This window comes from Protopterus annectens, chromosome 10.part0, assembly GCF_019279795.1.
Source record: "Protopterus annectens isolate FY-2018-M chromosome 10.part0, PAN1.0, whole genome shotgun sequence".
Classification (NCBI taxonomy): Eukaryota; Metazoa; Chordata; order Ceratodontiformes; family Protopteridae; genus Protopterus; species Protopterus annectens.
The window spans coordinates 277,306,862-277,332,672 of NC_056744.1; the positions used below are offsets into that span (position 1 = coordinate 277,306,862).

The 25,811-nt window shown below is 39.2% G+C and overlaps 1 protein-coding gene across 4 annotated transcripts in view; it reads right to left on the reverse strand.

Moving 5' to 3' along the window:
- Positions 1 to 25,811, reverse strand: part of LOC122813046 (inward rectifier potassium channel 16-like) — a 1,081,538-nt gene that overhangs the window by 559,689 nt on the left and 496,038 nt on the right. For 2 of the 4 annotated variants that reach the window (XM_044085154.1, XM_044085155.1), the window contains one exon: positions 22,074 to 22,183. The exons of 1 other annotated variant lie outside the window; for it this stretch is intronic. The gene's annotated coding sequence lies outside the window, so the exon portion shown is untranslated. Of the gene's footprint in view, positions 1 to 22,073; positions 22,184 to 22,301; positions 22,385 to 25,811 lie in introns of those variants that run through there. One more of the 4 variants, XM_044085158.1, reaches the window with a different exon arrangement.

Genomic DNA, 25,811 nt, shown 5'->3' on the forward strand with positions numbered 1-25,811 from the left:
CTCTCTTAAAACCCTCTTTTGCATGGTTTTGTGTGTTTTTGAGCATAGCGCAACAGCGGGCAGCGCCACCTAATTGGGTTTAAACTATTCCTGGCTCCACAAAGTCTGCTCTTCACTTTTTCCCTTAGAACTGCTCTATCTCTCAATTTAAACACCATATTCTCATTCTAAGGCCCTTCACTGGTCCAATTAAGTAATCCTACAAGTTAGCACTATTAAACCATAAGCACTACTTACTCTTATACTCTCTACGATTACCCTGTCCTATATTGGTCCGTCTTAAATTCAGTTTCCCTATTACTCTAGCATGTCCAAAGGTCAGTCAATGGTTTCATCTCCAGTCCAGCTGGTGAATCAGGGAATTTTGAGGCAATGTTACAACTGTCTCATGTACACGGACAACCCTCTCCTCCTCCAAACAGGTTCATATATATGTGAGAGATGCAACTATTTAGCCAAACTGGAGGCTGAGCTCTCTCATCTCAAAACTGGTGTAACCAGTCAGGAGGAGAAGGTAATCTCACATAACACAATTCCAGTATCACATAGTCCCACCACATCAGCGAACCAAACACATAAATACACAAAAACATACTCGGAGGCTCTAAATAAAAATCTACCTAAGCAACAGAGACCTCCAAAGCAGACATCCAAGCAAACGCTACCTCAAAACAAAACACACACAACACATAACCCACAAAGTCAGTGTGCCAAGCAGCCACAGCCCTTAAGGCTGAATAACACACCTGATACTCTTGTAATAGGTGACTCTATTGTCAGACACACTGACGTCCCGCTCACCAGGCTGAATAAAGAGAAGATCACAGTGAGCTGCCTGTCGGGTGCTAGGATCTGACACATATCGCAAGCACTCAGGTCACTCCAAAGCAAATACAAATATGACTCAGTCATTGTACATGCTGGTGTGAATGACCTGAGACGTACTTCCCTGGACTACATGAAAAGAAATATAGAGGAGCTCTCTGATCATGTAGCCCAGGCTGGTATGACCCTGACCTTGAGCATCATCTTACCCTCACCTAGAATGATGCCACAGTACAAAGACAAAATGATCGATTTTAACAAAATGGCTAAAATTTTGGTGTCATTCAAAGGGGATCCAGTGTCTGTCAGCCTGGGATGACATGCTCGACAAGCCACATTGCTTCACTAGGGACGGCTTGCACCTGTCACCACTGGGCTTTTGGATATTGGCAAAGGCTCTTGCCACCCCCATAGTGCCTTTTTTAGGCAAGGCTCAAAAGTCAAACCCACCCCCATAGACAGCACAAGGAACAAGAAACTAAGGGTAATGCTGCTAAACGCCAGAAGTCTTAACCTCAAGATGCACGCACTCAAAGCTCTCCTCAGTATGGAGAACATCAATATCTGTGCAGTGACAGAAACCTGGTTCAAGGCTCCAGAGAGCAGCCCAGCACTACCAGGCTATACCTCATATCATGCTTTTCGGCCCCAAAACCCGGACCGAACCACAAAAGGAGGGGGAGTTTCCATATTTATCAAGGATATCCACACCTCCAGGTTAGTGGCATTGCACGAAGTATTGGAGACCATCCATGTGCAACTAACAGTGGGCAAGACTGCTTTTTAGTTTATAACATCCTACAGACCACCCTCTCAAAGTCAGAAATCCCATTCGGCTTTCCTGAAAACATTGGAGAACATGAAGATCTCTCCGAACTCCATTATATTGGGTGACTTCAACTACCCAAACATTGACTGGAAGCACTACTCAAGCCGCAGCACCTTAGCCCAAAGATTCCTGGAAATTATAAACTCAAATGCTATAGAACAACTAGTCACCACTCCCACAAGAGGGGACAACTTACTAGACCTGATCATTACCAACATGGGGACTCTATGCTCCACACCAGAAGTATATCCCTCATTGGTAAGATCAGACCATAAATTAATTTCACTGGATGCCCACATCCCGGCCCCACCCCCAGCCCAGAAAACCACAGTGAAAAACTTCTCAAAAGCAAACTTCTCACTTCTGAAAACCGAAGTGGAATCCTTCAAGGCCCCAGGGCCAGTGGAAACTACAGCCCAAACTGCAGAATCCTATATAAATGCATTCTACGGACATCTTCAGGAATGCATGGATCATGCTATCCCAAACAAAACCAAGACCCAATCATCCAATGGCAGGCGTCCAGTCTGGTGGACCCCTGCCATAAATAAACTGTACAACAGAAGGAGGAAGCTACTACATGATAGAGCAAAATCCCTAATAGGGAAGGCATCTCTGATCAGTACTAGCAAAAAATTACGATCCCTCATAAAATCCTCCAAGGCCAGCTTCGAGAGAAAAATTGCACAGGACACCAAAGAAAATCATAAGGCTTTTTTCAGTTATGTTAGAAACCTGGGATGCAACTCCCAGACTTGTTCTGAGTTAATTCTAAACGACAAAAAATACACTGAACCCACAGACATCGCCAATATCCTGGCAGACAGGTTCAGTGCAAACTTCTCCAACCCCACCCCCCCCCCCAAAAGAGCAAATATCTATCCCGGCAGAGGGCTGCCTCCCAAACATCTCAGATGCTCAGGAGAAGGCTGCCCTCTCCAAAGCAAAAAACACTGCTTCCATGGGACCAGATGGCGTCCCAGGTTGCATCCTACATGAACTACAAGAGGAACTAATCCCTCAAATAAAACAGCTATACAATCTCAGCCTCACTACAGGATATGTGCCCACAGAATGGTGTACAGCAACAGTGGTCCCACTCCACAAAGGTGGAGCCTCTACGGACCCTGGAAACTATCGCTCCATAAGCCTGACTAGCTTAGTCTGCAAGGCTATGGAGAGGATCATCATGGAGTTCATAAACAAAGACATTGGGGACCTACAGACACTAGATCCTACCCAGTTCGGCTTTGTCAAGGGCAGATCCTGCCTTTTGAACCTGGTTGACTTCTTTGAAACAGTCACCAAAGCCATAGATGAAGGGAAGGTAGTCCACACAGCCTATCTGGACCTTGCAAAGGCATTTGACACAATACCCCACTCGGGCATCATAGATAAGCTATCCAGCTTAAATATAAACCCCTATGTCACAAGATGGGTCGCAAACTGACTCAAAGACAGAACCCACAGAGTGAGAGTTGCTGGAGCCATGTCAGACTCGAAACCGGTCACAAGTGGCGTCCCACAGGGTTCTGTCCTGGGACCACTCTTGTTCGGTATATACTTTTCCGAGGTACAGGCAAACGTGGGAGCACTATGGCTCACCAAGCTCACAGACGACTGCAAACTGGGTGCCATAATCAACTCTCCAGCTGACACAAACATCCTTCAAAAAGGTCTCACAGAGACAGATAACTGGTGCCAGCGCCATGGTTTAAAGTTAATTGCCAAAAAATGTATAGTCATACCCTTTGGCAAAAACAATGTGCCCACAAATTACCACATAGGCAGAAACCCATTAAGTACAGAGAAAGTTATTAGGGACCTGGGGACCCAAGTTGATAGCAATCTCTCCTTTGAAAACCACATTGCCAAAGTGGTTAGAAAGACCTTCTACATAGCCCACCTCATCATGAAGGGTTTCACATCTAGATCAAGAGAGGTAATCGTGCCCCTTTATTCATCCCTCATCAGGCCCATCATAGAATACAATGCCCCTTTTGGGATGTACCTTACCCGACACCTGCAGCAATTAGAAAGACCCCAAAAGTATCTCACCAAGAGGATCAAGGGTCTCAAACAGATGCCATATGCTGCTCGGTTAAAAAAACTCCAGCTCTACTCATTTGCATACCGCCTACTTCGAGGCAATCTATGCCTGACATACAAAGCTATGTCAAATCCAGAATTAATGGACATGCTCCACCTCAGTAAATCTAAATCCCTTAGAGCCACATGCTCAAGGAACTTGAACCTTAGCATAGAAATAAATAGAACTTGCTGGAGGGACAGGTTCATAACCCAGAGGCTCCCTTCACTCTGGAATAGAATTCCAGTTCATGTGAGGCAGAGCACCTCACTGAATCTCTTCAAGAAGAATCTCGATAAGTGGATGGGGGATCGTAGGTTTGTCCCAGGGATTACTCCCATGTCACTATTAGACAGAGGCACAGTAAACTAAACCTTAAAAAGGGCACAGTATACTCAATTCAAGGGGTGACGTAAGCCATAGAGAATCGGGCTAGGCTTAAAATTGCCCCAGGGCAGATAGCTTAGTATGAACCTATGAACCTATGAACCTGTGACACATACAATCATTTACAGCAATTGCTATTTTGCCATGTAAATAAGCCTTAATGGATTACATGAATAATGTTCTACCATATCAAAAATTTCTGTTTTATTTTATTGTGGGGTAAATCTAATATAAGTCTTTTTCACATAATAGCAGTATGAACAAATGCCACAATTGAAATTTCTCTTTGATATACTTGTACTGAGTGACCCATTGTATCAGTTCCTCCAGGATGGACTTCAAGTTCCATTTTATTTTATTAATAAGAAGTGCATTTTCCAATTGATCTCAAAAACTCACAATGTCCTTAAACATTCTTTTATTCATTATAATGTTTTTGATAGAATATCTCAAAGCACACACCCATCTGAAATTGGTTTTACACTTTTTCACCTTGTCATTATGCTCCACATCTAAAGGTGATACATATTGTGAATGTTTTTTATCGATATCATAAGCAGTAGTTTCAGAATCAGAATCACATTTATTGGCCAAATATGGGGGCATACAAGGAATTTGACTGGTTTTAGTGACTCTCCTAGTATAAATTACATAAATGACATATATACAACTATTAAGAACAAGACAAAAAAGTAAATATAAATATATATATATATATATATATATATATATATATATATATATATATATATATATATTTATACAAGGTGCAAAGTGCAACTCAGTGCAAGAAACACTTAAATAAACTCTGAAAAAAAAACACAAGTATAATATGTAAACAATACTGCAGAATGCTCAGAGGCTTGGGAAAAAGAATACCCCATCCTAATAAGCTGAGTTTAAAATCTATCTATACAGTTTGAAATCTATATCATATTCTCTAGTTATAAACATATTTGTCAGTTAATCCTTTTTCTTTACCCAAATGTAAGCAACAAGAGTTAGTCTTGTTGATGCAACAAAGTGTTATCACATCTTTCTGTATGTAAAGAGAATGACAATGACCTGTGTCAATATGTGCTGAAAATGTCAGTTTCCTGAAAAATGTATAACAATGTTTGACACTGTTTCTTTCCACCACTGTATGCAAACAGCTTACAGACTGTCTGACAGTTAGTGAGGGGATTAATACCATGAATAGTTAATACGCTACTTCCTGTAGCTCTTGTTTGGATTCTCCTAACCTCCATTTGTCTACTGTGCAACTCCGAGCTCTTCACTCAACCAAAATGTGCTCTTTGGGATAATGAACTTGGTTCCTCAATTGTCTCCTTGACTATATGCCTTTAACTACCTATGGATCAAAGAGATGGTAGATTTAAAAAAATGAGTCTCTGTTCAAGACATAATGGAAAAAATTCCTGTACCATTCCATGTGAAGAACAGGTCTCAAAAATATTGTAAAATCATGTTTGCTTAAAACAATTATTTGTTTACAACTGATCCCCTTTTTACTCTTTCCATACTAAGTTGACAAAGGCAGTTTCCATGGCAGCTCACCACAGGGTCTCCTTTCAAATGTATATAGCTTTCTAAAATAACTTCCAGTAACAAACCAGTGGTGAAATTTAAATAAATACATAAAAATATCTAGCACTGAGGGAATGGTAACATCTAACTATTGCAATGCCGTCTTGTTGTGGAATTCATGCTTGCAAGAATTTTATATTCACTGTAGCTAATACACAACTACACATTAGATTACATTTCAGATTACTCATTTTATGTGAAACAATACCATGAGACATGAGTATTTGAAACAGTTTCTGTTATTATTTTTTTCAACCATTTGAACAATTAAAGTGGTACTGGCTCAGTTTTAGCTCCACTAGCAAATGCTATTTGTTTGGAAGAAGGTTTTATTAAAACTTTGTGTATTTTGGTATACAGAAGAGAATCTCAGTTTTGAGAAATAGCACTTGACAAAACTCATAAATGTCAAAAATAATTAATTTTTTCTTGTAACATAGTCAACACGTAATTATATGCACAGTGGAGCTGTTACGGATGTGAGCTGAGAAGATTCACTAGTGACAGGAACATTTTCTGTGATTGTACTGCTTTACACTTATCACAGTCATGTTTTCATTATAATCTCCCACAAGCATGTTAACTATAACCCCACCCTTATCCGCCCATGTTAGTCTAATGCCTCACAAGTCCCTTAGTTGTATTAAGGTTCCTGTTTCCAAATTCAAAGAAATTATAAAAATGTTTTTCAGCGTTCTTAATGAATGTCTGACATCTTTTTCTCAAACTTTCTCAAAGCTCAGCAAAGGTGGGGGGGGGGGTAGCAGTAAAACTACTTTCCTTAAGAATATTCTCATTTTTCATTTTTCACTTTTTAGCAAAGGCATGTCCTGGATTAAATAATTCAAATTCATTTTATGCGTATATAATTTGAATTTTTTTAAGCTTTGAACTCAAATCTGAGTTCCTATCTGTAATAACAGATAGAGCTTTTGTAGAACAGTATTCATTGTGAAGACAAAACTGGTTCAGTCAAATTACACTTTAAAGACTCCAAAATTTCCTCTTACCAGTACATTTTTTCAACTCAAAACCATAACAGCTCCATTGTGCATAAAGTGTGGTTGAAAAGACCTCACATAACTTACTGCTGGTGTATTGCTGTTTTGGAAGACAGATGTCAGTTGGTGGAATTGTTGTAGTAATTTCTTTTCATTTTTATTTCATTTTTTTTAACTAATTAAGTAGCCATTTTGTTTCTAGTTGAGTATGCTGTTCACAATGTTCAGCTTTACTCTGCTGAACGTCTTCCTTTTTTTTCCTTTTTTGGATTTTATCAAAACCTTATCATCTCTTCTACACAATTTTGTAAGAACCACTAAAATGTGTGTAAGAATTTTGTTATTTAAAGGTGTTGTCTAGTTCCTCAATCTCCCATTTCAAACTATGCGGTTATTGTTCCTTATGTTTAGAAAGAATTTGTAGTCATTGTACCTCATGATATAAAAAAATCTAGTAACTCTTTATATGAATGCTAAGAATTAGAGATGCCTTTATAGCATTTTTATAACATTTGTCTCTTTGACAATCTCTTGACTTCCAATAGTTCTCAAAGAACACACACCCTATATGAAGTACTTGAACTTATAACTTTTCTTTTCAAAGAATGCATTACTATTCCTTATGTTATGTTTATTGATGCTGGACTCTCTCTCTCTCTCTCTCTCTCTCTCTTTGGTTAAAAAAAGCAATTTCAGTCATAGTAAACATAGATTTCAGAATTTTTTCATTACTCATTTTATGACAATAAGGCCTAAGCCCTACAGACTGCTGCAATAGTTTTACTCCTACTGATTTTAACATTCTTGGTTAGCTCTCTATATATTTTTAACTTCCAGCATTGCTTTTTATGCTGAAGGGTATAGTGTAATGGTAGAGTAAGATTCATTTACTCATCCAGACTGGAAAGGAGTGACAACTGAGAATACTCAAATGACTCTGCTGGCTCCATTGTAATCCTCAACTCTAAACAACCCACAATTAAAAATGATGGTGTCCAAAAATGAAATAGGTGGTTTAGATAATAAAAATATAAAATATGTGCAACAGACACTATCCTTCTCTATTTCATCAAGATTTTATCAGTGAAGTTTAATGATTTTACCTCAAAAACATTTAGATTTCATCAGAACAACCATATTGAAAGTCTTGCTCCATGAAGAGATATAGTAAAAATATATGCCTTACTGAATCAGCCAATAAGAACAAAATGGCCAAACACTTGGGAACGTTTGAAATGTTAAACACTTCTGGAAAATGTCAGTAAAATAGAATTCCTAAGACATTTGAAGCCTATCCACTGCAATCTTTCTGGTATATCTACTCACTTGATAGTTCTGTCAGGGGGGGGGGGGCTACAGCTGGGAAGATGTTTGGTTTCTCTTACATATGTCTGACAGATGTGAAGATAGTGAGGGATTTGATTTACTTTACAAAACTTGCAAATGTGTTCCAGAGGTGGGGGGTCATTTTAGAGAGATGTCCATTATACCAACAAGTCTTGCTTATGTTGTATTATAAATTTAGGTCCCTTGACCTTCTGTCTGTGTTACCACTGAACTTTCAAATAGTCGATCAAGTAGCATTGGGTCATTTGTAGAATATTAGTTTGGGCCATACATCACATTAAAACAGTAAACCAAGAAGGATGCCAAACAAAAGAGCTACTGTTCATAGAAGGTGTCATCCAAGCCAAGAACAATCATAAGATATAAGATTGCCTTATAAGAGGCAAAGTTAGGTTACACCACAAGCCTCAGAGGTGGCATATGTCAGATATGTGGTGTTTGATGAGTACATGAAAAGTACAGTTTTGTACCTACCATAAATGTAGATGTTCGAAGATCTCCATTGCTGCAGTCCTGACATAAGGGTATTCCGCTGCCCACCATCGGCCTGAATACCAAAGGGCTAGAACCGGCGTCTGTCATCGGCGCTCGAGACTGACATCAGTACGTGTCAGTACAAATGCGCATGACCGACGCCATAACCTCAGTCTTTCTTGCTTCAGACGTCAGAATGCAAAAAACACCACCCAAACCTCAACCTAAAAAGAAAAAGGGGGAAGGAGGGAGGGAAAATTGGACTGCAGCAATGGAGATCCTCGAACATCTACATTTATGGTAGGTACAAAACTGTACTATGTTCTTCGTCTCCCATTGCTGCAGTCCTGACATAAGGGTAGAATCCCAGAGCAACGGAAAAAAGGGAGGCTGGTCAACTAAATAGCAGTAGGAGCTGCTGACATGCCCTGTAAGATTGCAGTGGCAAACCCAGCCCTAGACCTAGAATAAAGAGGTAAATGATAATGCTTTGTAAAGGTATGTACAGAACTCCAAGTAGCTGCTTCTAGAATGTCTTTAGTAGCTACCCCTCTCAAAAAGCAGTAGAAGTGGCGTAGCCCTAGTAGAAAGAGCCCTGATCCCAACTGGAACATCCTCATCATGATCACAGTAACAAGATGCAATACAATGGCTAATCCACTTGGAAATAGTTTGTTTCGAGACAGCTTTCCCTCGTGAAGTCAAAGCAAAAGAAACAAATAATTGTTGAGAACTCCTGAACTCTTTGGTTCTGCTCAAATAATACCTCAACCGCCTATGTACATCCAAAGAATGCAAAACTTTTTCCCCGTCATTTTGGGGGTTAGCATAAAAAGTAGGCAAATGTATAGACTGGTTCAATGCCACATTAGAAATCACTTTAGGCAGAAAAGTAGGATTAGTACATAAGGAAACCCTGTCATTGTGAAAAATCAGAAAAGGTTCCACTGCCATGAGGGCCTGTAATTCAGATACCCTTCTAGCAGAAGTAATAGCCAACAAAAAAGCAGTCTTCTAAGACAAGAACTGCAATTCAGCTGTAGCCGCAGGTTAAAAAGGAGGCAGAGTCAGCTTTTCCAAAACAAAATTAAGATCCCAGGTAGGAGTAGGAGCTCTCCGTGGGGGTCTGATATTCATTGCCCCTCTAAGAAACTGTTTAACCAATGGATGTGAAAATAAAGGAGGGTCACAATCATAGTGAGCAGAAATAGCTGCAGCATGCACTTTTACAGAAGAGAAGGACAAACCCTTGTCTAATAAAACAGTCAAATATTGCAATGTACAACTCAAATTAGGCAATTCGACATCAAAGCCTTTAGCTGAACTCCAAAGAAAAAATCTCTTCCATTTACCAGCATAAACTTTTCGAGTACTAGGACGCCTGGCTTCCAAAATAACATCCAAAACTTGTTAAGGGAGCTGAAGGTCCTCCTTCTCTAAAACAGAATGCGCCAGGCTGTCAGGCGCAGGGAGTGCACCCTGACATTGAGAAAATGATTGTTCTCCTGAGACAATAAATGAGGAATCTGTGGCAATGGCCAAGGTGGTACATGAATCAAGCTCCTCAACAGAGGGTACCAATGCTGACGAGGCCAATCCGGTGCTATAAGGATCATGCAAGGCTTGTCCCTCCTGACTTTCAACAGCACCTGTGGAAGAAGAGGCAGAGGAGGAAAAGCATACACATGAAGGTTGCTCCAACTGAAGGATAGTGCATCTATTTTCCAGGCTTTCGGATGAAATAGCCTTGTGCAAAACAGTGGCAGTTGGAAATTCAGAGGAGAAGCAAACAGATCTATGTCCGGAGTTCCCCAAGCCATTGTCAACTGAAGAAATACCTGAGGGTCCAATTTCCATTCGTGAGGATCCACAATCTGTCTGCTCAGAACATCTGCTAAAGAATTTTGTGCTCCTGGCAGAAACTGTGCTCGAAGAGTGATGTGCAGATTCAAAGCAGTTTCCCACAACAGCATTGCTTGTCTGCAAAGAGGGTAAGAATGAGTTCCCCTTGCTTGTTGATGTACCACATGACCGTCGTGTTGTCTGTTCGAATCAACACCAGTCCTGGCTGAAGTAGGCTTTTGAATCCCTCCAAAGCAAATTGAACTGCCAGCATCTCTTTCATGTTGATATGCAAGTGAAGTAGCTCTGGGGCCCAAAGGTCTTGAATCCATTTTCCTCTGAAATGAGCTCCCCAGGCTGACTCCGAGGCGTCTGTCGTTAATATCTGACTTGCCTCTGGTTGGGTCACAGAGAGCCCCTTGTTTAGGTGACATTCCTGAGCCCACCACAGAAATTCTCTCTGAATGCAAGGTAGGATCCGAATGACAGTGTCCAAATCGTGGCAGTGTTGAGTCCAAACGTTCTTGAGATACCACTGTAGCTTCCTCATATGCAGTTTGTCATTGGGAAGTACTAGAATGCAAGATGCCATGAACCCCAAGGCTTGAAGGACTGTCCTTGCAGTCAGCCTGGACATTACTGATAGCTGTTGGAAGTATAGGTGAAGATTCCTTTGTTTGTCCGGGGTAAGAAATGCCATCTGAGCAGCTGTATTCAGTTTCACACCTAGAAAACACATCTCTTGTGAGGGTACTAGACTGGACTTTATTTTGTTCACAGAATACCCTAGGCATCTGAAAACTGTCATTACATACTGCAGATGTTGAAGAAGTTCGTGCTTGCCTTGAGCCAGAATCAAACAGTCGTCCAGATAAGGATAAATTTGAATTCCTGCTAGCCTGAGAAAAGCTATTACTGGAGCCAGGACTTTCGTGAATACCCTGGGCGCAGTAGACAAGCCAAAGGGCAATGCAGAGAACTGATAATGCAAATTCCCATTCTGAAACCTCAGGAATTTCCTGCAACTGGGCCTGATAGGAATGTGAAGATAGGCCTCTTTGAGATCCAGAGTCACCATCCAGTGATCTTTGCCCAGCATAGGTAACAGCTGTTGCAGTGTTAACATCTTGAATTTTGGAATTTCCAGAAAGGTATTTAGAATGGACAAGTCCAGAATTGGTCTCCAAGTATTTCCTTTCTTTGGCACTAAGAAAAGACGGGAATAAAACCCGTGCCTCTTTCTGCAGAAGGTACTTCCTGTATTGCTTCCAACTGAAGCAGAGAAGAAATTTGAGTCTGCGCTTCCAGTTTTTGCTGACGAGGCACATCCGGCATACCTTTGAAAGGAGGGAATGTGTGGAAATAAAATTTGTAGCCTCGATTTATTATGTCCAATACCCATTTGTCTTGGGTAACCAAATGCCAATTCCTTTTGAAAAATCTCAGTTTTCCTCCCAGAGGGGCTGCCAGCAAGGCAGAGTCCGGCAGCTGAAGACACAGGTCATTGGGTCTGTTTCCGAAAGGACTGACCCCTGCCCTCCCCAGCAGAAGGGGTAGAAGAACTCAAAAATCTAGAAGTAACAGGGCCCTGAGAGGAAGCCCTACCCCTACCTCGCCTCGACCTGCCCCTAGACTGATAATCCGAAGTGGGGAAAGACCAACCCTTAGCAGGCCAATTCCTACTGAACTTAGGGGGCTGAACCTGTAAAAAATCCTTAACTGTCTGCATAGACTTAGCTTTTTCCTCCATTTTTTTCAAAACTGACTCTACTGGAGGACCAAAAAGAACATCAGATTGTAGAGGAGCATCCATAATTTGAGCCTTAACATGCTCTGACAAGGTCTGATCCTTAAGTCAAGCATGCCTACGAATGACTGAACTAGTAGCAGCCACCCTGGAAGAAGCCTGTAAAGCATCAAAACCACACTGCAAAGAATGCTTACCAACTTGGTCTGAAGCATGCACTAAATCCTGAAGCTCCTTACATTCAATACCTTCAGCTAAAGCATCTACTTTACATTTCAATTGGCCCAGCAAATAATTTTGATACCAAAGCATATGAAACTGACAATTTAAAGCTCTCATAGCCAAAGTAGAAGAGGTATATAGTTTTTTACCCCACCTATCCAGGGCCCTAGCATCCTTGTCCAGAGGAACTGGATTCTTAACCACAGAAGCCCTAACCCCTTTGGGGCCTTGAGTAATAGTTTCTGGATCCACCCTAGGACTCTTATATAAGTACTTGTGAGCTTCCGGAACCCTGTAGTATCTGTCTGGTTTAACCGGGGCAGGAGGCAGAGAATCTGGGTTAAGGGCAGCCTCAGAAAACACATCCTGAACAACATCCAGCACAGGGGGAATAGCAAAGGGCCTATGCTGAGGCAAAAACAAGAATTCTCTCAGTCTTTTACGGGAATCAGAATAATCCTGACCCTCCCATTTGAAATGTTCCCTCATGGAATGCAAAGTCTCAGAGAAAGAAAAATCTTCTGGAGGGGACGCAGAGGGAGTAGAGTCCTCAGCCTCCGAATCAGAATAGGGAGGGAAATCCTGAAGTTCTTCTACAGAGGAATCAGACTCATTGGAAGACTGAACCAAACCCTCCAACTCTGGCTCTACCCTGGGCCTCTTTGCAGGGGGGGGCATAGAACCCCTAATTAAAGTAATCAAATCTTCAGCCATCTTTAACATGTGCTTCCTAGGAGCTGGACCCTGGGGACATGCACCAACAGGGGCAGACTTAGACTTAGAATGGCCTTTGCTATGAGAAGGAGGAGGCCTAACTACCCTATGAGGGGAGGGAACCACTGACATCAGAGAAGCACCCTCAGCCTGGCCTAACACAGGAGAAGCCACTTCCTGCAGTAACAAAGGCTCCCCTTGAGACTCAGGTAAACTTTCAGAAGGAGCCGCTGAAGTAGCCAGTGGTACTACAGAACCGGTGTCCGGAGCGGCCGCCTCATCCTGTTTGGACCGCAAAGACTTTTCTTTGCGTTTCTTAGAAGAACCAGTCGTCGGAGAATCTGACGGCATGTTATAATTACAACGTTTACCAAACACTAGCCTAGCACAGTCTAACCGACGTTTAATAGTACGCTTGTTAAAAGTAGCACAAAAGCGACACCCAACAACGTCGTGCTCAGGCCCTAAACAAGGAATGCAGAGTGAATGGTAATCCCTATGAGGAATCTGTTTCCCACAAGAAATACAGTTATTAACTTTTTCTGACATCCGTCAATACTGAGGCAAGAAAAAGACAAAAATGTCCCCAAAGGGGTACTTAGCCCAACTTGGTCTCCGGTCTGAAACTCGAAAACCGACAATTCCAGAACGCCGAACGGCACTTGCAAAAGCTGCTTCTGCTTAGGGACCATGCGGCAAGAAAGACTGAGGTTATGGCGTCGGTCATGCGCATTTGTACTGACACGTACTGATGTCCGTCTCGAGCGCCGATGACCGACGCCGGTTCTAGCCCTTTGGTATTCGGGCCGATGGTGGGCAGCGGAATACCCTTATGTCAGGACTGCAGCAATGGGAGATGAAGAACATCCCCATCAATATGTTCAAGCCATACCACTGGAGCTATTACCAGAGAGGCTATGTAATGCACTCAGAAAGCCACTAGGGGGCAATCATCTTCATAATGTAAGAGGGAGACAGAACCTGAAGACATAAAATACCAACACTAAGGGAGAATTATATGGGACCTGATGGGAGCCAGTGGCATGTCTACAGCCTAGCATCGATTTGTTGTGAATGATGTTTGCTAGTAAGTAACCAGGCTATGGATTTCTACAATAACTATAACAAAATAACTGGGGCAAGAAAAAACTAAGGCATGTGTTATGAAAGGGAACTCTACTCGGAATATTAGATGTCCAATAATAGCAATGTTTCTCAGATGGAAACAAAACAAATTTAATTATAGTAGTCATTCAGCATTTTAATGTAATCTAATTATCATGTACAATGTGGATTTTTTATAGAAAATCCAGCATATTAAATCTATAAACAATATAAGATAGTAGTAGTAGCAAGGCAGAAGATTTCATGTAAAATGAATAGACGCGTCTTCACTTTTGAAGTATCAAGATCAGATGCTTATTAATAATAAGCTGAAAATGAGTGAATTTCAAACCATCTCCTGTAGAATATACACTGTCCATACTTTCATGAGGGAATAAACGTAAAGCTGAGTGTTATGAGTATAACAGCATTAAAACAAACTTTTTTTCTAACAAAATGTCCATGGTGTACCATGTTCAGTGGTAATTGAGGAGATACAACAGCCATTCCAATTTACAAGGCTTCAGGTGTTACTTTGCCTCCATTTTACTCCTGGTATGTATACAAAATGTTGTATGATGTAACATGCATATGACACTGACACTTACTACTGACATTTTTGTCAATCTTGAATAACAACAAATACCCATTAGATGGTCAATGTTCCAAAGGGGTATTATAAAGGGTCAGCCCCTTCACATGACACACAATCTATATGCTGTATGTATTTGTGTGTGTGTGTGTGTGTGTGTGTGTGTGTGTGTGTGTGTGTGTGTGTGTGTGTGTGTATGTGTGTTTGTACATCTGAGTTTCTAGGTATACAAAATGGATGTAACATGGAAATAAAGAAGACAATAACAGATTGTTCCAGTGTACCCTTAGGAACTATTAGACATTATATGATTTTTCAAGGTATCTCACATTAAAATATTAGAATGTTGAAAACTGCATGCTGTCATTGGGAGAGTCATGGAGCCAAAATTGCCAACTGACAGCAATACATTTTCAGAGCTCTGAGGTTTTATAATTTTATTCTCAGAAAAAATACTACTTTAGCAAGGAAAATACTTCTGACACTATTTCATATATACTCATTCTTCTACACTTTAAAAATTGCTTGAGTTTTCTCAAAATCTTCCTCTCAAATTATTTCTGACATTTTCTGGACATCTGAGAACAATGAGTAACTCCAAGTACTCTCATACAGATGCTTCTCTGAAGAAAGATCTACAACAAGTAATGACAGCACTTCAAGAATTGTCATTGAAAATGGATGGCTTTCAGCTGAATTTAGAAAAATTAAGAGAAAACAGTCTTAAACAACTATTTTTGAAGAAATGCTGCAACAACAACAACAAATGAAAATATTTTAGATAGAACCTGCTTTAATTGACATGCAGGAGGACTTGAAGAAGAAACACAAACAGATTTTTTTGACAAAACAAAACACCTAGTCACAAAATAAAATTGATGATCTGGAGAACAGAGAAAGGAGGTGTAGCATAAAGATTTTTGATTTACCAGAAAAAATTGTTCCTGTCCTCATGTCTACCAAAACTCTTAAACTTACAGGAAGGCTTATCTTATGGCATCAGCAGGGCTCATAGAGCTATCAGAAAGCCAGTACCTACTGACGCCTCCAAGATCCATAGTTAAAAGTTTTTATCCTTTTCTGACAAATAACCTGTTTTGAAGACAGCGTTTAAAACAAGGACAAAACACTATAAGATTCATTTAATGATTATTCAGATAGAGCAATGGAGATAAAATAAAAATGCTGGCCATTATTTAAGGTACTTAAAATAATATAAAGCTCAAATAATCTCCCCTACTATAATCAAAATTCACCTCTCAAATGGTACAAAAAACTTTAACAATATAGAAGAATAAACTTCTTCATACAAAAGAAACAACAACCTCATCCCTACTACTGAAAATATGGACTGGACACTTCCTACCTCATAGAGATCAGTGGAAAAAGCAACAACATTGTCCAAAACAAGAAAGAAGCAAAAAAAAAAAAAAAAAAAAAAGACTGACCAATTTACAAATGCACTACAAAAGCCTTCCAAGAACTCTCAACCAAAGGAAACAGTCAGTAAATAGACTTTAATATTGATACTTTTCAGCAACAATTTGAAATCCACCATCTACAAATAAGTTCTAATTTAAAAGAATACTTTTTCTGTGCCATTGTTTTCTCTTGCATGTATTCAAAGACAAAATATATAATCTATTTGTCTATCTTTCTTCTTTAATATTACTAAATAAATCTATTAAAATTTCAGATTGTTAACTCAGAGCTTTACTGACTTCTTACTATATAGTCATAAAAAACATTAAAACTCTTTTAACTATCAAATCCACTAACAATTGAACATGATGTAAGCTTTAGAATAAATAGTTTGTATTGGGCATTTGATTTTATCTAATATTCTGCATCATGGCTTTCATTCATAAAAGTAAATATTACATAAGTTAGAAAGATGCAGAAGGATCTGAGAGTTTCTTAGGAAATAACATCAACTGTATTTAACAATGGCATAACTGTACTAGATAACGTTTATAATACATTCCACTCATTGTTTATCACACAACAAAAATATTTTTTGTCCTTTCCTTCCTGTGCTTGGAGTGTGTAACGTTCTATGGCCTCACACACTCACACTTCATTTTGCCATCGAGATAATCTTTATGGCAAAAAGATGTCCAAAATGTGCATGTTAAATAAACAGTCTGAAGAAACAACTGTGGAAGCAATTACTATTTAAATAAAATAAAGCCATATTGACTCTTCCACATACATTTGTTTAAATAATCAGATTAGTCACACACAATATTAATTGTTTCCATATTAGTCATGAAATAGCTACCTGAGCATAACTTCCACAGAGAATGTTTGAGGACAGAACTGAGTGTACCCCAGATCGATTGTTTAGACTAGTGTATTGGTTCAGAACGTGATTATTCTCTGTTCTATATCAGAAATAGTACCCACCCCCTTTCTTTAAAGAAATTTACTTAACCAAATCATTTCCAAAGAAATCTTAAATAAAATAAAATTACTTAAAAATAACAACCCCCCTGGAACTGATGGAATAATTAATGAACACTACAAAATATTTCCACAAAGTGCTATTTTTCTTCTACACAAAGCCTTTCAAAAACATCCAATTAAATGGAATAATCCTGCCTGCCATCATGGAAACATCTTCTAATTACTCCAATACTAAAAGAAAATAAGCATATCCAATTATGTTCCTCTTATACGTCTATTTCAATCTTAAATACAGATTACAGAATGTTACTGTCTATCCTAGTTGTCAGATTAAAAACATATTTAACATAATTACAACTGCGGTGGTGGTGCTGCTGCTTGTGGCGCGTAGTAGCCTCACTGTCTGGCGTTGCCTCAATTCAAGATTCTCAATTAAAGCGTCTACTGTGACACATGCTGCGCTGGGCGTTCCTGAAGGTTGTCCGTTAGGGCCCCAAGGCAGCATGTAAAACTACTGCCAACCCAACCATTAGGACGGAGAGTTCGCAGGCGCGACTCTAACCGGGAAAAAGCCGAAAGACACACACACACACACCATATATCAGACAGTTTTTTATAAATAAAAAGTAAACAAATGACAACATTAAAACAGTAATCATTATTGTAGATATTATAAACAACAAAAAGGGGGAAGCTCTTTATATATATATATATATATATATATATATATATATATATATATATATATATATATATATATATATATAAAATGAAACATATGCCAAATTACAGCCTTATACTTCCTATAATCAAAGGTACAAAACAAGGATGTCCTTTATCCTTTATCCCTCATTCTTTTCACTCTACTATCAGACTCCTGGCAATGTTAATGCACTATAACACTGAATAAGAAAAAGAATAGAAGTTGCTGAAAATTAAAACCCCCAAATTATTGAGTATTATTAGGCTAACTGCCCTCATGGACCATTTTAAGCCAATTACCCCTGGTGAGAATCAAACCCTACACCTTGTATTTCTAAGGTAAGCACCTTAATCATTACACCACCCTCCCACCCTTGTACAGAAAGCACCCCAGCCAAGAATAGAACCAGAGAACCTCTTGCTGGGAGGCGACCGCAATACCACTGCACCATCTGTTATTTGCAGATGGCACAATGATATCTGAAAAAAATTCTAAGGAAATGCTGAAAGAGATGAACTCTATTATTAACAAACATCAGAAATATTTAGGTTTATCCTTTAATAACTTAAACATATTTATTTTTATTTATAAATAAAATGGAATAAATGAAAGTAAAGCAGTTTTAGTAGGAAAGCATCTTTATCACTATCATGTTTAGCATTATCATAGGGAAATCCCTTCAATAAATGAAAAATTTGATCGATAGAAGTATAGAAATTATAACTGATACAATCCCTAAATGGAATAAACTAATAATCTCTGTTGACGAAACATTACAGTTAATTAAAAATATTTTATTCCTCAAAATTGTATAAATAATAAATGCTTTAGTCCTTCATCCAAACAGCATTCGCATAAAAAATCAATAAATTGTTATTCCACTATTTTTGATATCCAAGGAAACCTAGCATTGCTTTCAAACATCATGTTAGACCTTGGAATTTCGGAAGTATAATTTTCCCAGATACAGAAATTTATGTTAAAACTTCAGTGTTTAAAACTGTAATGAACTGATCAGCTCTTAATTATAACTCAGATTGGAAAACACTATCTTTTGACTATTATCCCCAACAAAATGGAACTTGAATACCAGTATAAATATTTTCTGTTTCTATTTGTGTAATTGCTTTCAATTTAATATTTATTCACTCTCGATATCCAAGTATGTTAATTTGATTAACAATTATGCTTTCAAAACTATGTAAAATTCTAAAAACATATAATATTAATGTAATGATAAATTTTGGGACCATATTACATTGAATTGCAATATTATTATATCTAAAGAAAACAAACTATTGAAGTCTGTAAGTAACACTTCTTGGCTATCTTACTGCAGTAAGCGATGGAGCAGCGGTATTGTGGTTGCCTCAAAGCAAGAGGTTTTCTGGTTCTATTCTTGGCTGGGGTGCCTTCTGTACATTGTCTGCATGTACTCCCTGCATTTGTGTGGGTTTCCTCTGGGTGCTCTAGTTTCCTGCCACATCATAAAGACATGCATCTGGAGCATTTCTCCCTGGGCCTCCACTGAAATTTGGCTTTGTTCCATGTTGGACCTTCTCAGTAAACAAATGTTAAATAAAAAAAATAAATATTTTTTACATGGAAATATTTACTTAGTGCCTTTTTAACACCTAACCACTTGCAAAATTTACCAAAGATAAAATCATTGAACCATATTTCCCATTTTAAGTTTATTACATACTATCTCAGTGAAAAGTTGATGTAGTTTCGGGATTCCTCTCTGTTGAGAATATGAAATGTGCATAACCTAATAAGATAAACAGGACACATGTTTTATGATTCTTCTTCTGTACCTGCATATTAGAATAAAATTGCAAACTTTAAAAAAAAAACATATGGTTAAATAACTTCTTTTTATCAAGAAACTTAGCATTAATTAGCATGCCAATGAAATGTAAAATAAATAAAGAGATTCCTTATATAATGTGGACAATTTTAGCAGTAGCAAGAAAAATGCTCTCCCTAATGTTCTCTCTAAGAACAAGAACACCACATCAATGGGCCAGGACAATATCTTAGGATGCCTTCTAAATAGCATGAAACATGACATATCAGGGCCTCTGGAATTATTATTTAACTTTAGCCTCCAAATAGCCTTCATGCCTCATGAATGGAGAAAGGCAATGGTCATCCCCATGCACAAAGGTCGGCTGTCTACAGACCCTGGAAACTACAGCTCCATAAGTCTCACTAGTCTTATATGTAAAGTCATGGAAAAAATTGTCACAGAGATGATCAATAGAAATATAGTAAACCTCCAGATACTGGACCCAACCCAGTTTGGTTTCATCAAGGGCAGAGCATGCCTACTCAACCTGGTGGACTTCTTTGAGAAGGTCACCAAAGCAACAGATGAGGGCAAAATCATTTATACTGCCTACCTTGACCTGGCCAAGTCATTTGACACAATACCCCACTCAGCCATTGTTGACAAACTCAAGAGTTTAGATGCAAACCCGTATGTCACCTTGTGGATAGCCAACTGGCTCAAAGACAGGACCCAGGAAGTTAGAATTGGAGAGTCCACCTCTACAAAGAGGCCAGTCACAAGTGGAGTCCCTCAGGGATCAGTCCTTGGACTGCTTCTTTTTGGCATTTACTTCTCAGAAGTCAAGGCCAATGTCAGTGGTCTCTGGCTGACTAAATTTGCAGATGATTGCAAATTAGGTACTGTCATTGAATCTCACACATACACAAATGTTCTCCAGGAGGGGCTGACATAGACAGATGACTGGTGTCAGAGCCATGAACTAAAACTAAATGCCACGAAATGCATACTAGCGTCCTTTGGGAAGTCATCCATTCCTGGTAGCTATCATATTGACAACACACCCCTTAGAGTCGACCTAGTATTCAGGGACTTAGGGACACACATAGCTAGTAATCTAGCCTTTGATCATCACGTGTCTACAGTGGTGAGGAAATCATTCTATGTTGCACAACTTATAAACAAAGGTATGGCATCTAAGTCCAAGGAAGTCAATGTTCCACTGTATTCTGCATTCATCAGACCTATCATTGAGTACAATGCACCCTTTGCTATGTACCTAACAAGGCATATCCAACAACTGGAATGTCCACAGAGGTTCCTCACTAAAAGAATACAGGGTGTAAATAATATGTCCTATGCAGAGCACCTCAAGGCCATATCCCTGTATTCTGTCTCCTACAGGCTTTTGATGGGAGATCTATGCCTGGCACACAAGGCATTGTCAGACCACACTCTGATGGACCTCCTGCATATTCACAAAGCAGAGAGTACCAGAATTACTCATTCCAAAGGCTTAAACCTTGTCTGTGATATAAACAGGACCTGCTGGAGAGATAGATATGTATCCCAGAGACAACCCTGTCTATGGAACAGGCTCCCCATCCATGTGAAGCAGAGTTTCGCCCTAACCCAATTCAAGTGCAACTTGGAGAATTGGGTGGGAATCCAGAAATTCATCCCTAGTTTGGCACCTATGTCTCTAAAGCAAACAGGTAACCTGTAAATGGTTCATCTTCCAGGCCCGTGCTTACACTTTCAAGGGTATCAGAACTTGTCAGAGATTTGGGATGCATGGCTAAGCTGAAAAAGGCTCTTGTGGTTGTTTGCCTAGTAAACACATATGGACCTATAAAAAAAAAAAGGAAAAAATGTTTACCACCAGAATTCAATTATTTTCTGTCATCTCTTCAAGATATAACCTCATAAGAGATCAACATAAAGAGCTAGAATATCTGCAAGGATCCTCATCTAAAATCTATTTTCTAAAGTGTTATCTGTTATTGACATCTAATCAATAAATGCCACTTTTAAATTCATAATTGCCATACAATGGATAAACAACACATTATTTAATAATTTTACTAAATGCAATATCTTTGCTGTAAATGATCAATACTTGAATATATCGTCTTACTTCAGGCATGATGTAGATAGTGCATATAATTAAGGCTGTGTCTCTGCTTTGATTTTTTTCTACATATATGTCAAAAGGAAAATGAAAATGTAATTTAACAGTAAATCTGTATTACATCTTATAAACTTTAATAAAATGTTTGAGTAAAAAATAATTTTAACTGTTTTCCTGTAGTACACATTAACCAGCTACGTTTGTGTAGAGTATTTAATGTTATCTTGGAAATTATAAAGCATTAGAGTGATATTAGCCAGAACTCAACATATCCATACCTCTCAGCCACTTCTGCAGTTTTGATTATTCATCTGTTATTAGACCTTCAGTTGTAGTGTGAGGTGTACTGCTTTACCTTTCAGTAAGGGTTCTGGTCTTCTTCCTATAACTATAATTGTTAAAAAAGCACTATTATTATCTTTTAAACTGTAGCAATGCCATGGTTTGTTATACTCAAATCCCATAAAAGAAATACAAAATAAAACAATTTGCACACTAATATTCACCTTGGCTGAACTGAATTTTTTTCTTAAAATGGTTGGATACTCTGTTCCTATCTCTGTTCCTATTTGATCTGCTTTGTAGGCTTTCTACTGACAAAGTATATACTCCTTTTTCTTTCTGTGTGCAGAGATACATGCTATAGTTAACTGCTAGAGTAAATTAATGAAAGCTTATTGAACAAATGGCAAACAATTCTGTAACTGTTTAAATAGTTTGTGCAATGCATCCACACAGGCACAGGTGCTTAATAATAACTCAATAAACAACATAATTAACAAATAATATGCTATACTAGGAAAGTGCAGATGTAACTTTCCGAGTAAAGTATCTCTACACCACTGAATATCATAACACAAGGAAAATGACAGTCAAACATTTTTACTGCTGCAGAAATCAAACTGATGTTATGTCATAGCATGCAACCTTATCCTATTAACAGGAGTATGGACATGAAATAAAATGAGCCTTTGTTAGATCAGAAATGCAGTTGGACTTGATATTTTTGAAAGTCCTGTCTGTATGAGACAGAGACAGGAACATGGTATTATACAAAGGTTGATAACAAAGCATATTACTGGTTAGGATAGTAAAATGGCAATGCATATATTAAAGTTCAGGAAAGTAACTTTGTGGTAGGTTTTAAGGCAGGAAACATTTCAAGAATGATAACAGTTACCTTAATTGCACAATGTTTTTGTCTATGGCATATGTCTGAAATTTTCAACTGGCAATTAAGTCATCAGGGGTGTGATTATCAAGTAAAATGTAAATAACTTCAATACAAAGGACAGCATAAAGTTATAACTACACTGGATTATTAGAAGGGGCATGTACTAATTTCAGAAATTCCTGCTGCTGTGGCTGAAAGCTGAATTAAGAGAGAGGGACAGAGAAAACTATTAAAACATGCGTTACTATGATTTCCATCAAGTGCAACTTGGACTAGTGCTCCTTTTATGTGCACTAAATTGGAAAGCAATTGGATTTTACTATTTAGAGGAACATCATAGTCCCTTCAAGGCACCCAAGAAAGTATTCAGTCCCCTGCTGATGATATTTATAAGCACAGATGTCTGATATACTACAGTGTGTCACATCAAACTAAAAGCATTTTGGACAAAAGCACCCAGCACATCTAGTATGGATAAAAATAACCTGACAAGAGATTGACCTATCATGGACATAGATCAGAAGGAATATACCCTAGCTTTTCATAAGCATGACAGGGACAAAACACACCCCTGAGAACAAATGATCATGAATCAAAATACAATCCTTAGAAAAGTTAAGACAAGTCTCCAGTATGGCTAAATGACATGTATATACTTGGATGGACTATTGTATTGCCATCAGATTGTAACTGTGGACCTGGACAGTCAGGACTTCAAAAAAATAGACATTTTTCTCCATTATATAACTTTACTAACCAGCATAATATAGCCATCACATCTGGAATGTAATCCACATGCATGGATCATAGGATAACAGGATCATTGGAAGTTACTAGGCTAATGGCCCAATGGCCCTTACAAGCCTCTCCAAAATTTTAACCTTGTTACCAAAATCAGCACCTATTGCCCCTGTCCAGGAGGGACATAGGTGGAACCCCCGGGATGACTTTATGGTTACCCAACCAATCATCCAGACTGTTCTTGAAGAAGGCCAATGAGGTGCTCTGTTTGATGGGAAGTGGGAGTCTATTCCAAAGGTGCCATTTGAATTGTGGATGTGTAGCATTTCCAATAAAGCAGGTTCAGAGATCACCTTATATGCAAGGTAGAGATTGCCTATGAGTAGTATGTATGAAACAGAATAAAGTGACAGTGATTTCAGAGTGGAAATTAACTGTACCAACTCTTTAGCTCAATGCTTTCTGGAATTCATAAACTCCAATGCCCTGGATCAACTTATCCACACCCCCACCAGGGGCAACAATATCCTAGACCTAGTCATTACCAACATGAGTGACTGGTGTTCCACACCTGAAGTCAACTCCTTGTTGGTACAATCTGACCATAAGCTAATCACCCTTGATATCCACATACTGACCCCACCCCCCATTAAGGAAACCATGGTAAAAAATTTCTCCAGAGCCATCTTCATGCTTCTTAAGACAGAAGTGGTGAACATCATGACACACATGCAGATGGACAATACAGCTACAACTGCTGAATCCTACACAAATGCACTCTATAAGCACTTACACGAGTGCATGGATCATGCTATCCCAAACAGAACCAAGATGCAATCCTCCAAAAAAAGGAAGCCAATCTTGTGGTCCTCTGCCATAAACAAACTGCACAACAGAAGGAAGAAACTGTTGCAAAAGAGAGTAAAATCCCATGAGTGGAGGAGCTCCCTGGTCAGCCTCAGTAAGAAGCTGAGATCCCTTATAAGATCCTCCAAAGCTAGCTATGAAAACAAAATTGCCACTAATTCTAAGGACAACCACAAAGCATTCTATAGCTATGTCAAGAATCTCGATGGCAACACCCAAATCTGCTCTGAGTTACAGCACAAAGGCAAGAAAATTACAGCACCAACTGATATTGCCAACATCATGGCAGATAGGTTCAGTGCTAACTTTATCCCCCTCCCCACCCTAAAGGGCCCATATCAATACAGGAAGAATGAAGAGTCCATGTAATCACAACTATGCAGGTAAAGGCTGCACACTCTAAAGCCAAAAAAAGCATCCATGGGACCGGACAACATCCTAGGCTGCATTTTACATGAACCTTAGAACAAACTGGCTCCCCACTTAAACACCATGTTCAATAATAGCCTTGCATCAGGCTTTGTGCCCATTGAATGGCACACAGCAACAGTTATTCCACTCCACAAAGGGGGAGCCACCACTGATCCTGGGAACTATCGACCTATTAGCCTGATGAGCCTGGTTTGCAAGGCCATGGGACGTATCATCATGGAACTCATAAACAAAGACATTGGTAACCTCCAAACTCTGGATCCCACCCAGTTCGGGTTTGTGTAAGGCAGATCATGCCTCCTGAACCTGATTGACTTCTTTGAGGCAGTCACCAAAGCCATAGATGATTGTAAGGTGGTTCACACAGCCTATCTTGACCTCTCCAAGGTTTTCAACACCATCCTTCATTCTGGAATTATAGCTAAACTCACTAAACTAGGTATAAATCCCTATGTCACAAGATGGGTTGCCAGCTGGCTCACTGACAGAACCCACACTGTAAAAGTTGCAGACTCCAAATCTGACCTCAAAGCAGTGACAAGTGGAGTACCACAGGGTTCCGTCCTGGGACCTCTCCTGTTTGGTATCTACTTCTCTGAAGTACAGGCTAACACAGAAGGCCTCTTGCTAACAAAGTTTGCAGATGACTGCAAACTAGGAGCCATAGCCAAGTCCCCAAATGATGTGGACATCCAACAGAAGGGCCTCGCTGAGACAGATGTCTGGTGTCAGAGCCATGGCCCCAAGCTCAATGCCAAAAAGTGTAGTGTCATCCCCTTTGGTAAAAACTCTGTACCCATGA